General features: G+C 43.1%; 1 long non-coding RNA gene across 1 annotated transcript in view; it reads left to right on the top strand.

Annotated features, from left to right (window-relative positions):
- Positions 1-1,220: 1,220 nt before the first annotated feature.
- LOC139182754 (uncharacterized) overlaps positions 1,221-11,030 on the top strand; it is a 47,207-nt gene continuing 37,397 nt past the window's right edge. The window contains exon 1 of the long non-coding RNA XR_011566297.1: positions 1,221-1,959. This is a non-coding gene — a long non-coding RNA (uncharacterized lncRNA). The remainder of the gene's footprint in view (positions 1,960-11,030) is intronic.

Genomic DNA, 11,030 nt, shown 5'->3' with positions numbered 1-11,030 from the left:
TATCTCTTCTCCAGGGGATCTTCCGGACCCAGGAATCGAACCAGGGTCTCCTGCATTGCAGGCGGATTCTTTACCAAATGAGCTATGAAGGAAACCTCATATTTTTAAAGTGGTTTAACAATCTGTTTAGTACATTCATAATTTATACTGCGGCCTTTCAGAAAGGTTAAAATCAAATCGTTCTACCAAATTTAATTTGGCATAGATGTCTTAAGTTTAATATAGGGAACTTTTTTGTTTATTGAAATGAAATAATCGTCAAGCATAAAAAAGTTTATGCAACAAACGCTACTTTGTTTAAAGTGGAGATGCTTACTCTATAATTCACAGCCGTGGTTATCATATATTATTTCCATACTCCAAAACTTCATTTTAAGGCAGTTGTCTAGTATTTAATTTACTGAACAGAGGCGGTTATCCTAGGCAGTTTTCAATATTCTGAGGCATATAAACTTAAACAAACAAACAAAAAAACTCCTGAAATTTAGTGTAAGGATTAGATCGGATGGATGTATTTTTCCTGAGTGACATCCCTAAATGGGTACATTCATTTTCGATAAAAAGAAAACAAGTCCTTTGGGGTCTGAGAGAAAAGGGCGAGGGCGGGGGAAATATTTTTCAATTCACAGAACTTGGGGGTGCGAGATGTGTGGAGGACTCTCAGAGACATAAGCCTGAATTGCAATGTTACATTTATCCTATTAGACACACCAGAAGGCGGTAGAAACTTTTCTATGTACGTTGCTTTTTTGAAACATCCATCAGCAAGAACTCTCACAATCCTGGGAGAGGCCTGTTCGTCCATTCCCAAAAGTTTGGACAAAGTTTGAGAAACCGCGGGCAACTGCTAAGGAAATCGGCAAAGAGCACAGAGGAGCGCGTCCGTTCTCCCATCTTCGTCTCCAGCTTCCTTTCTGATAGGAGGTGCAAATGTCCCGCTGTCACTCCTCAGAAAGAAGAGCTATTTCAGGAAGGGAGAACAGAGTCTTCACTGACGCACCGCAAAGGTGTGCGTCGCAGAAGAGAGCCGGGCAGCTTGGCCGCGGAGACCTCCTCTCTCCGGGGCTCTGCTAACCGAGAACACCGGAGGGAAGAGCCTAAGACCCCGGAGCCGACAACCGACCGGTAGCCCCGCCTTGGACAGAGCTGCCCTTGTCTCTGCCGGAAGGGGCGTGGCCTCGGGCGCCGCCAGCCTCGACGTTGGTGGGGGCGGATCTTCCCCACCTCTTGCGTCATGTGGTTTCACCAGTCCCCGCCTGGTGGGATTGTCCGGCTGCCAGCGAAGCTGCGGTCAAAGGAGGGTTGGAGGAGTTGGGAGTTTATCCCATTCACAGGAGGAGACGACGCTGGCCTTCCTACTCCGCAGGAGAAACATAAGCTCCGGCCAGCAGCAGCCGCCGCCGCCGCCGCCGCCGCGGAGGATCACCAACGTGGGGTTCCTGCTACTCACCCTGCAGGAGAACGAGTCCCTCTTCACCTTCCTTGGCAAGAAATGTGTGGTCAGTGGCCGAGACCCGCATCGCCGCCCCAACCTTAGCCTCCGGAGCCCGGAAGGGAGCGCCGGGAGGTGGGAGTGGGGAAGGAGGTGGGAGCGGCGCGGGGAGGGTCGGACTGCCGGCCAGGCCTCTCTCTTACCCGGCTCCGTGGTTCCGGGCAGTGCGGGCCGGAGGCCGCCTCTAGGACCTGCCGGGGGAGCAGGGAAGTGTCAGGTCCGCAGGCCTGTCCTGGAGCACTGCTCGCTCGGACTCGAGTCCGTGCCTCTGCTGCAGGTTCAGACTTTACTGTCAGGCCTCGCGGGGATCTTTTTTACAGGAGCTGCTTGATCGTAGTAACTGGGCTCCTGGACTGGCCCTCGCTTCTCCTCCTACGACCCCGATGTAGGGGACACCTTTCTTCACCTGGGCTTCTCAGGCGGCGCCTTGGTAAAGAATCAGCCTGCCAATGCAGAAGACTCAGGAGGTAGGGAAGGGGTTGGATCCCTGGGTGGGAAAGAACCCACTCCAGTCTTCTTCCAGGAAAAGTCTCAGTCTCATGGGCAGGGGTGCCTGGCGGTCTGCAGTCCATGGAGTTGCTGGAATGGACTGAGCACGTGTAGTGTTGTGATCTGCACAATGCCAGAGATTTCAGGAGTGGGTAGATCGGGGACTGAAACCCAAATATGAATGAATCGGACCATAAAGGTGGTTTTTTTTAATCTCCCTTTAAGATCTCAGGAGAGAATGGAGCCCAGTGCCTCGGTTCAGAACAGGGGGCAGGAAATGCTATTGCTCACCACTGCAGAGAAACGAGGTTTATTTCTCCAGCAGTCTCGCTCAGGCCTGGTTTCTCTCTCCTCTCCACTGTTTTTGTTGTTGTTTGTTTGCATTGGTGGGAGATGCTGCTCTCCCAGAACCAAGCTCAGGGGAACCGCGATCTCCAGCAGTTCTTGGCCTTTTGGGATCTGAGAATGGGTCTTAGGTCGGTGCTGTGCGGCCTATTCCAACTCCAGATGGCCGGTTGGAGCCAGCAGCTCTTCTGTGGGAAGGGGAATGTGTTGTTGATGGAAGCATTCATTACATTGGCTGCTGGTGCTTCTGGGGTTGGGGAGGTTGTGCTCTGTGGGCACAACCAGTAAGATGTCAGCCTGCATCTTACTGGGGTGGCCGAGTTGAGCTGTGGTTGAGATTGTTGAAACGCTGTTCAGGTCCGTTTCTCCCCACTTAACTGGTTAACACCTGCAGAGTCTGTGCCACTGGCCCCAGGGAACCACCAAGGGAAATGTCAACAGTGGGTGAACATGCTAAGTTGCTTCAGTCGTGTGCGACCCTATGGACTGTAGCCTACCAGGCTCCTCTGTCCATGGGATTCTCTGGGCAAGAATACTGGAGTGGGTTGCCATGCCCTCCTCCAATGGATCTTCCTGAACCAGGGATCAAATCTGTGTCTCTTAAATCTCACACATTAACAAGCAGGTTCTTTACCAGTAGTGCAATGTGGGAAGTCCATGTGTTACATACCAGACACAATAAGTTTAGGCAGAAAGTATATTACATTTATGCACAAGTATACTGTCTAATTGCTTTGTGTTTACCTGTAATGTTTACTGGTTTAGAAAAAAATGACAGGTATAGAAGAATACAAGAGAGTTAGAATGAATTTTTGTCATTTAAGTGCCTCAATGTTGTGAAATCAAGACGCCAAGGACAACTATTCACAAATAGTCCACTAGGTGTTAAACTCTTTGCAACCCCATGGATTTACCAGGCCAGAATTCTGGAGTGGATAACCATTCCCTTCTTCAGGGGATCTTCCCAACCCAGGAACTGAACCCAGGTGTCCCACATTACAGGCAGATTCTTTACCAGCTGAGCCTCCATAATTTCCTTTCTTTGTTTCTGCACTTTCTCTGTATAAGTCTCACCCCTGGCGCCTGACCTCAGAGTGCCCCTAACCACTTCTGGTTTGGTGCTACTGAATTCTCTTTGATTTTTGCTCAGATAAACTTTTTAAATTGTTCATTTGCCTCATTTTACCTTTTAGAAACAAACACACAAATTCACTTCCTTATTCCTAGGGAATTTCTGGAATTACATACAAGAAACCATAACCAGAAGTTATCACTGGTAGAGGGAAGAGGAAAGAGGATTTTTGATTTTCCACTGTGTAATGGGAAATAGATGGGGAAACAGTGGAAACAGTGTCAGACTTTATTTTTGGGGGCTCCAAAATCACTGCAGATGGTGACTGCAGCCATGAAATTAAAAGATGCTTACTCCTTGGAAGGAAAGTTATGACCAACCTAGATAGCATATTGAAAAGCAGAGACATTACTTTGCCAACAAAGGTCCATCTAGTCAAGGCTATGGTTTTTCCAGTGGTCATGTATGGACATGAGAGTTGGACTGTGAAGAAAGCTGAGCGCCAAAGAATTGATGCTTTTGAACTATGGTGTTGGAGAAGACTCTTGAGAGTCCCTTGGACTGCAAGGAGATCCAACCAGTCCATTCTAAAGGAGATCAGCCTTGGGTGTTCTTTGGAAGGAATGATGCTAAAGCTGAAACTCCAGTACTTTGGCCACCTCATGTGAAGAGTTGACTCATTGGAAAAGACTCTGATGCTGGGAGGGATTGGGGGCAGGAGGAGAAGGGGACGACAGAGGATGAGATGGCTGGATGGCATCACTGACTCGATGGACATGAGTTTGAGTGAACTCCGGGAGTTGGTGATGGACAGGGAGGCCTGGCGTGCTGCAATTCATGGGGTCGCAAAGAGTCGGACACAACTGAGGGACTGAACTGAACTGAATGTTATATTATTCTACTGTGAGCAGTAATAACTTTAAAAGAATAAAAAAAGATTTTAAACCAAAATAATATAAAAGACTGTACATGTTGACACATGTATAAAAAATTATTGGAGCTTAAAAATGTACAGTAACACTCTGAATCATGATTGCTTTTGCAATTCCATCAAAGTTTAGACATAAAGAGAAAAAGTCTGTAACAAATAGAGCATGTTCTTTTTTCCTCACAGGAAATAGAATGCCTCAGACAGTTTACTTTTAAGACATTAGTGACTTTGTACCACAACCTGCAAGTCTGTAGCCCCCTTGGATTTGGCACATACCGCACAGTGCCACCGCTGTGTGCCTTCGTGTTTGCTTCTTAAAAGAAATCCGAGGCCCAAGTAGAAGGAGGTGGCAGTGACATTTGTGCAGATGAGCCCAGGTAGGGCATTCGAGTACAAGCACTCTTCTGTTTTACAGGGAATTGAAGGCTAACTGTGGCTACATCTGAAGTTCTTTTCAACCCTGTGCAAATTAAGTCCTCAGTGGAAGCAGAAAGCATTCTATTTCTTTTTCCTTGTCTCTTCTCTCCTTTTCTTTTCTTTTCTGCCAAGCCTCCTTTCTTCCTTTGCCATCTGACTGCAAGCAGAGGAGAAAAGAAAATACTGAATTTTATTGATGGGTTTTATCGATAGGTTTTCAATTTCCAAAGTTTAACCACTCCATATGAAATTGCAGTGTCATCAAAATGTCAGTATCTTGTGCGGATGACTGTGTTGACACAATCCTGGCAGTTTTGCCTGTGAAGCAGATCATGTGAGTCTCAGTCCTCTAAGCTGGGGCCACTGGTGGGCAAACTGCTGAGTCCTGAAATATCAGTCCTAGACCCAGGATTGAGATTGCACTGTTTGTCAGGTTCAAAGGAAACTGCCATTCACCAGGTATAGTAATTCAAAAAGGTCTTTCCAAAATGAGTTCTCCATGAGAGATGCTCCTTTGGGACCCAATCAGTATACAAAGCACACCTTAAAATGGGCATATTGTTCATTTCAGCTACCAAATAGGCTTATGAACTTATTACAGAGGAACACAATACTAACAAAGGGAAAAGAATTTCTGCTTTCCCATTTGTTCTGTGAGTCTTCATTTATAAAGGTGACTGAGTGGCTACATAGAGGACCACATGAAAAACATCAGATTTTGGACAAAACACAGAAGCAGGATCAGGGGAGAACTTATACCAGGGTGAACAGTTCAGTACAGGCTCATTTGAATAACAACAGCTGGCTTTGGGCTGCAGGGAGGAAAACATTCTATTTGACCCTCTTATGGTCCTTGATTGGGTCTGAAAATTAAACTGACAAAGGCAGATTACCAGAAGAAAAGCATACAAATTTATTTAATATAAGTTTTATAGGACATCAGAGCCTTCATTAAAATATGAAGGCCCCAAGAAAGTTAAACCTGTGTGTTTTTATTCTAGGCTGCATTAAGAAGGGCAGTGGGAGAGAAATATAGGTTAAGGAGTATAAGGTAATTGTAGGAAGCCAGGGGAAACAGCAAGGGCTGTTGGTTAGGTTCTTCTTGGCATCCCTTTGTCTTCAGTGAAAAAGCTGCTGCTTTCCTCCAGGTCCACAGGGGACAACTTTCACATGAGGATTCTAGTGTCTGTTTTGGGGAAGAAGGGTGAGGTGGGGAGGTTCTTAAAGTGATCTTCCTGCTCCTGCTGTTTTCTCAAAACTCCTTCAGCTGAAAATTTTCAGTATGTAAAAGTGACATATTTAGGGAAGTATGTTCTGAACTGCATCAGGGCTATCGAGGTGCTCTCTAGTTGCCTGGTACCTGGCCCTGGGATAATGAAGGCAGAGGAGTATTGCCTCCTGAGGCTTCCCTGATAGCTCAGTAGGTAAAGAATCTGCCTGCATTGCAAGAGACCCCGCTTCATTCCTGGTCAGGAAGATCCTCTGAAGAAGGGCAAGGCTACCCAGCCCAAGTACTCTTGGGCTTCCCTTGTGGCTCAGCTGGTAAAGAATCTGCCTGCAATGAGGGAGACCTGGGTTTGATCCCTGGGTTGGAAAGATCCTCTGGAGAAGGGAAAGGCTTCCCACTCCAGTATTCTGGCCTGGAGAATTCCATGGACTGTATAGTGCATGCGGTCCCGAAGAGTTGGACAGTACTAAGTGACTTTCACTTTTCTGTGCAGGCTGCAGAGAGGAGGTAGGACTCTGGATTGGTTAGTTTTCATATCAAATAGCATGTTTTTTGCTACCTCTCAAGATTGACTAGCTTTGGAAGAGACAGTCCCTTCCCTGCAAGAAACGTGTTTTAAGATGTCGGAACATCCAAGTATGCAGAAAGTAAAAAAAAAAAAATTATTAATCTGTTTTTATTAAACAGGAATTTAGGAGTGAGATCATTTTCAGCATGTGCCCAAAGAAAGAGGAGAGTGGTAAGGAGCATTTCCAAAGTTGAAAAACTATTTTTAAATGAAGTAAAAAATAATTTTAAATGAAATGTTTCAAAATAAATACCTTTCTAGCAAAGAAAAAAATGCATTCATCACATGGTAGCTAACCAACTAAATTAGAAACATATCAAATTGGCTCTCAATCCATAGTAATTATATTCAGTAATCATTGCAACATTTTTTCAACTTTTTATTGAGCACCTATTCTGTGCCAGGAATTGTGCTGTGTCATAGGATCTCAGCATGTGGTTGTGCCTTCACTAAGCTTATCTGAGAGTGGGGCGGAGAGAATACAGGTCAGAATCCCTAGAGCAGTGCAGTGTGAAGATACATGTCAAATAAATGTCCTCACCATCCTCAAACATCTAGTCACACGACAGTAGTATGTGCCTAACTGTCCTCCTCCTCAGTGCTGGGTTATGCACCTTCTAAAGTGAAAGTGAAAGTCGCTGAGTCATGTCAGACTCTTTGCCCCACTATGGACTTCACAGCCCATGGAATTCTCCAGGCCAGAATACTGGAGTGGGTAGCCTTTCTCTTTAAAGACCAATAAATTTGCAAATTTATTTTTAAAAATTGAGAAATTTCTTTTATTGCCTCTACGTTACCAAATAAAGCTCAGAATTTTGAAAATACTTCTTGTTCCGTGGCCTTCTACTCTCCCTTTTATCATATCTACTCCTGTGGGCTATCATTTTCCTGTTAGTCATTTTTGTGTTAGCATAAGCCAACAACTAATTTTCCTAAATGAGTATATTTATCCAAAGTTCACTCTTAGAGGTTTTTAACACTACATCTCATTACTACTTAATACCCTTAATTCATTGCATTAGTGAATGTCTGTTTACTTCCCACAATATTGAATTATATCTATGCAGTAAATCCAGAGGTCTACTATATATTATTCTCCTTTCAAATTCACTTGCAGAAATAAAAGCATATATTCTCTGTATAACTTTGGGACCGAGCCCTCTGCTGGAAAGGAGACAGGTTTTGTATGTTAGCTGAAAGTTCAGAGATGCCATGTATATCTAACAAATTAATTCCCTATCTTTTGAAATGAAATTACACAATTCCTTTGTACTCTGTTAATTAGATGAATCTGTGTTCTCGTAGCACTTTTTTTGTACTTCAGAATTATGCCACATTCTGTGGACAAGTTCTGTTTACACACCTAGCATTTCTATCATTGTGCAAGTTCATGAAGAGCAGGGGTACTGTTCTACTATTCTCTTTGTATCTCAGATACAAGGATGATTCCTGCAAAAATCCTGGATCTAAAGGGAAATACAACTTTGCCTCTATGAACCTAACCATATACAAAGTTACATAGAATATTCCTGCCAAGTCTCTTTGTCTGTTTAATGGTCTCTTTTCTCATGGGCTTCATGGCTAAGTCTGCCATGATGGAAGTTTACTGTTTGGACCTTCCCCCAACAATAGTAACATAAGCGTCTTCCATACTCATTGAAAACATATCCACCCCTCCCACAGACATTTACTGTGTTATTTCTAAGGCCAAATGCTTTTCATGTGCTATTCAATAATCTCAAGAACCTCTAAAAGGTATAATTATTGCCATTAAAACCTAGAGAGCATATTAAAAAACAGAGACATCACTTTGCCAACAAAAGTCTGTATGGTTAAAACTATGGTTTTTCCAGTAGTCATGTATAGATGTGAGAGTTGGGACCATAAAGAAGGCTAAGCACCGAAGAATTGATGCTTTCGAACTGTGTTATTGGAGAAGACTCTTTAGAATCTTTAGGACAGCAAGGAGATCAAACCAGTCAATCCTACAGGAAATCAATCCTGAATATTCATTGGAAGGACTGATGATGAAGCTGAAGCTTCAGTATTTCAGCCACTTGATGCAAAGGACCAAGTCATTGGAAAAGACCCTGATGCTTGCAAAGATTAAAGGCAGGAGGAGAAGGGGACAACAGAGGATGAGATGGTTGGATGGCATCACTGACTCAATGAACATGAGTTTGAGCAAACTCGGGAGAGAGTGAAGGACAGAGAAGCCTGACATGCTGCAGTCCATGGCGTCTCAGAGCTGGACATGACTGAGCAACTGAACAACAACAAAATATAATAGGAACTGATCCAAGTTAACATCAGGTTCATATAGCTAGACAGTGTTGAAAGTTGGTATTTGCCCTTGTAACTGTCTATCTCCAAAATTCATACCTTTTTCAATTCATCTTGCTATCTCCATTCTGTCACCTGACAATCATTTATGTATTCTAAGGAACCTAGTCCATATATAGCGTCCTTTTCAGAGCATTATCAAATTGTCTCTTTTTGTGGCTTACTTGTGAAAACATGACTTTCACAGTAGAATCATAATTGGAGAAAAAACTGAAGGACAGAACTAAGGAAAAGGGCAGCATCAGTTCAAGATGATTCAAGTGACTATGACAACTCCCACACTTAAAATTCTTTAGTGGCTCCCCATTGGCTTTGATTTGTTCAACAAATATTTTGTGGGCATCTACTAAGTCCTGGAGAAGGAGATGGCAACCCACTCCAATATTCTTGCCTGGGAAATCCCACAGACAGAGGAGCTTGGTGGGCTACAGTCGATGAGGTCACAAAAGAGTCCAACATGATTTAGTGATGAAACAATGATGACTGAGTTTCAGATGCTATTCATTACACTGTGAATTACAGCAGCAAGATATTTCCCTTATAGGAAGGTGATGGGAAGTAAAAATGGAGAAATATGTCATGCTATGATATATGTCAGAGAAGGCAATAGCACCCCACTCCAGTACTCTTGCTTGGAAAATCCCATGGACGGAGGAGCCTGGTAGGCTGCAGTCCATGGGGTCGCTAAGAGTTGGACACGACTGAGCGACTTCACTTTCACTTTTCACTTTCATGCATTGGAGAAGGAAATGGCAACCCACTCCAGTGTTCTTGCCTGGAGAATCCCAGGGATGGCTGAGTCTGGCGGGCTGCCGTCTATGGGGTCGCACAGAGTCGGACATGACTGAAGCGACTTAGCAGCAGCAGCAGCAGTATGATATATGTGCATGGGGAAAAAATGAGGTAGGTCAAGAAGTTTGGGAGCATCTTCCTTGTAAAGTCCAGACATCTTAGTATGTTTACAGCAGCCCTCACCAGGTGACTACCATCTACATCTACTGAATACCATCGTAATAACCACATTCAGTATTCTCTTCTACTGAAATTCCATTTTTCTCATGTACTCACATGAGCTAACTGCTGTTCAACCTACAATGCAAAGGACACATCATCTCATGATGTCTCTGAAATCTTTCTTCTCTGACACCCTCAGATTCTTGTTTGTATGCCAGAGCATACTGAGCTATATCTGTGTTGTAATTTTCCACTTTCAATGTCTATCTTCAAATATACAGCAAACTCATTGATGGCAAGAAGTATACTATTTCACCTTGAATCTGGGACTCTTAATTTTATGCCTAGCAGAGAATAAACACTCAATAAATGCTCTATGAAAGATGCAGATGCTTAAATGAAATAAGACATTTTAATAAGATATACAAGATTGTCAAATTTGACAATCAAGGATGAAAAGAAAATTATAATAATTTATATAAGAATTCTAAAGACATATTAAACCATGTACAGAAGTTGACAGGGTAATCACTTTTTAAAGATTATCTTTTTATAAAACAGAACGAACACATTATCAAGGTAAAATAAAAAACATGATTCCATGTTTCAGACAGACTAGTACACTTAGGATATTACATTTTAAAAGATAAGATATTGGAATTAATATTTTCTTGACAATTTTATTACATACTACAAACTACTTGTAAAGATATTTTATTTGCAGTAAATTGGTATTATTCACATCTTTACTTTTCTCAGAAGAAAATTAGGCCTCTAAGTATTCTAGGCCTTATAATCAGTCTTTGGTAGAATCAAGAATATAACAGGTACCTCTTAGTATATATACATTCACAGTATGTAAAATATTTGCAATACACTCATGGCAATTGGGCTTCCCTGGTGGCTCAGCTGGTAAAGAATCCACCTGCAAAGCGGGAGACCTGGGTTCAATCCCTGGATTGGGAAGATCCCCTGGAGAAGGGAAGGGCTACCCACTCCAGTATTCTGGCCTGGAGAATTCCAGGGACTGTATAGTTATGAAGGGTTGCAGAGTCAGACACAACTGAGCAACTTTCACATGGCAATTAGAAAATACAAAATTGGATATCTTCCATAGCAAATTCTATCTATCTTCTTTATCAAGTGTCTACTTTGAGTTTCAAAAGCAAAATGTGGTATGAGTGGATTTAT

Source organism: Bos indicus, chromosome 4, assembly GCF_029378745.1.
Source record: "Bos indicus isolate NIAB-ARS_2022 breed Sahiwal x Tharparkar chromosome 4, NIAB-ARS_B.indTharparkar_mat_pri_1.0, whole genome shotgun sequence".
In the NCBI taxonomy this organism is placed as follows: Eukaryota; Metazoa; Chordata; class Mammalia; order Artiodactyla; family Bovidae; genus Bos; species Bos indicus.
This window is presented reverse-complemented; position numbering and strand designations above follow the sequence as displayed.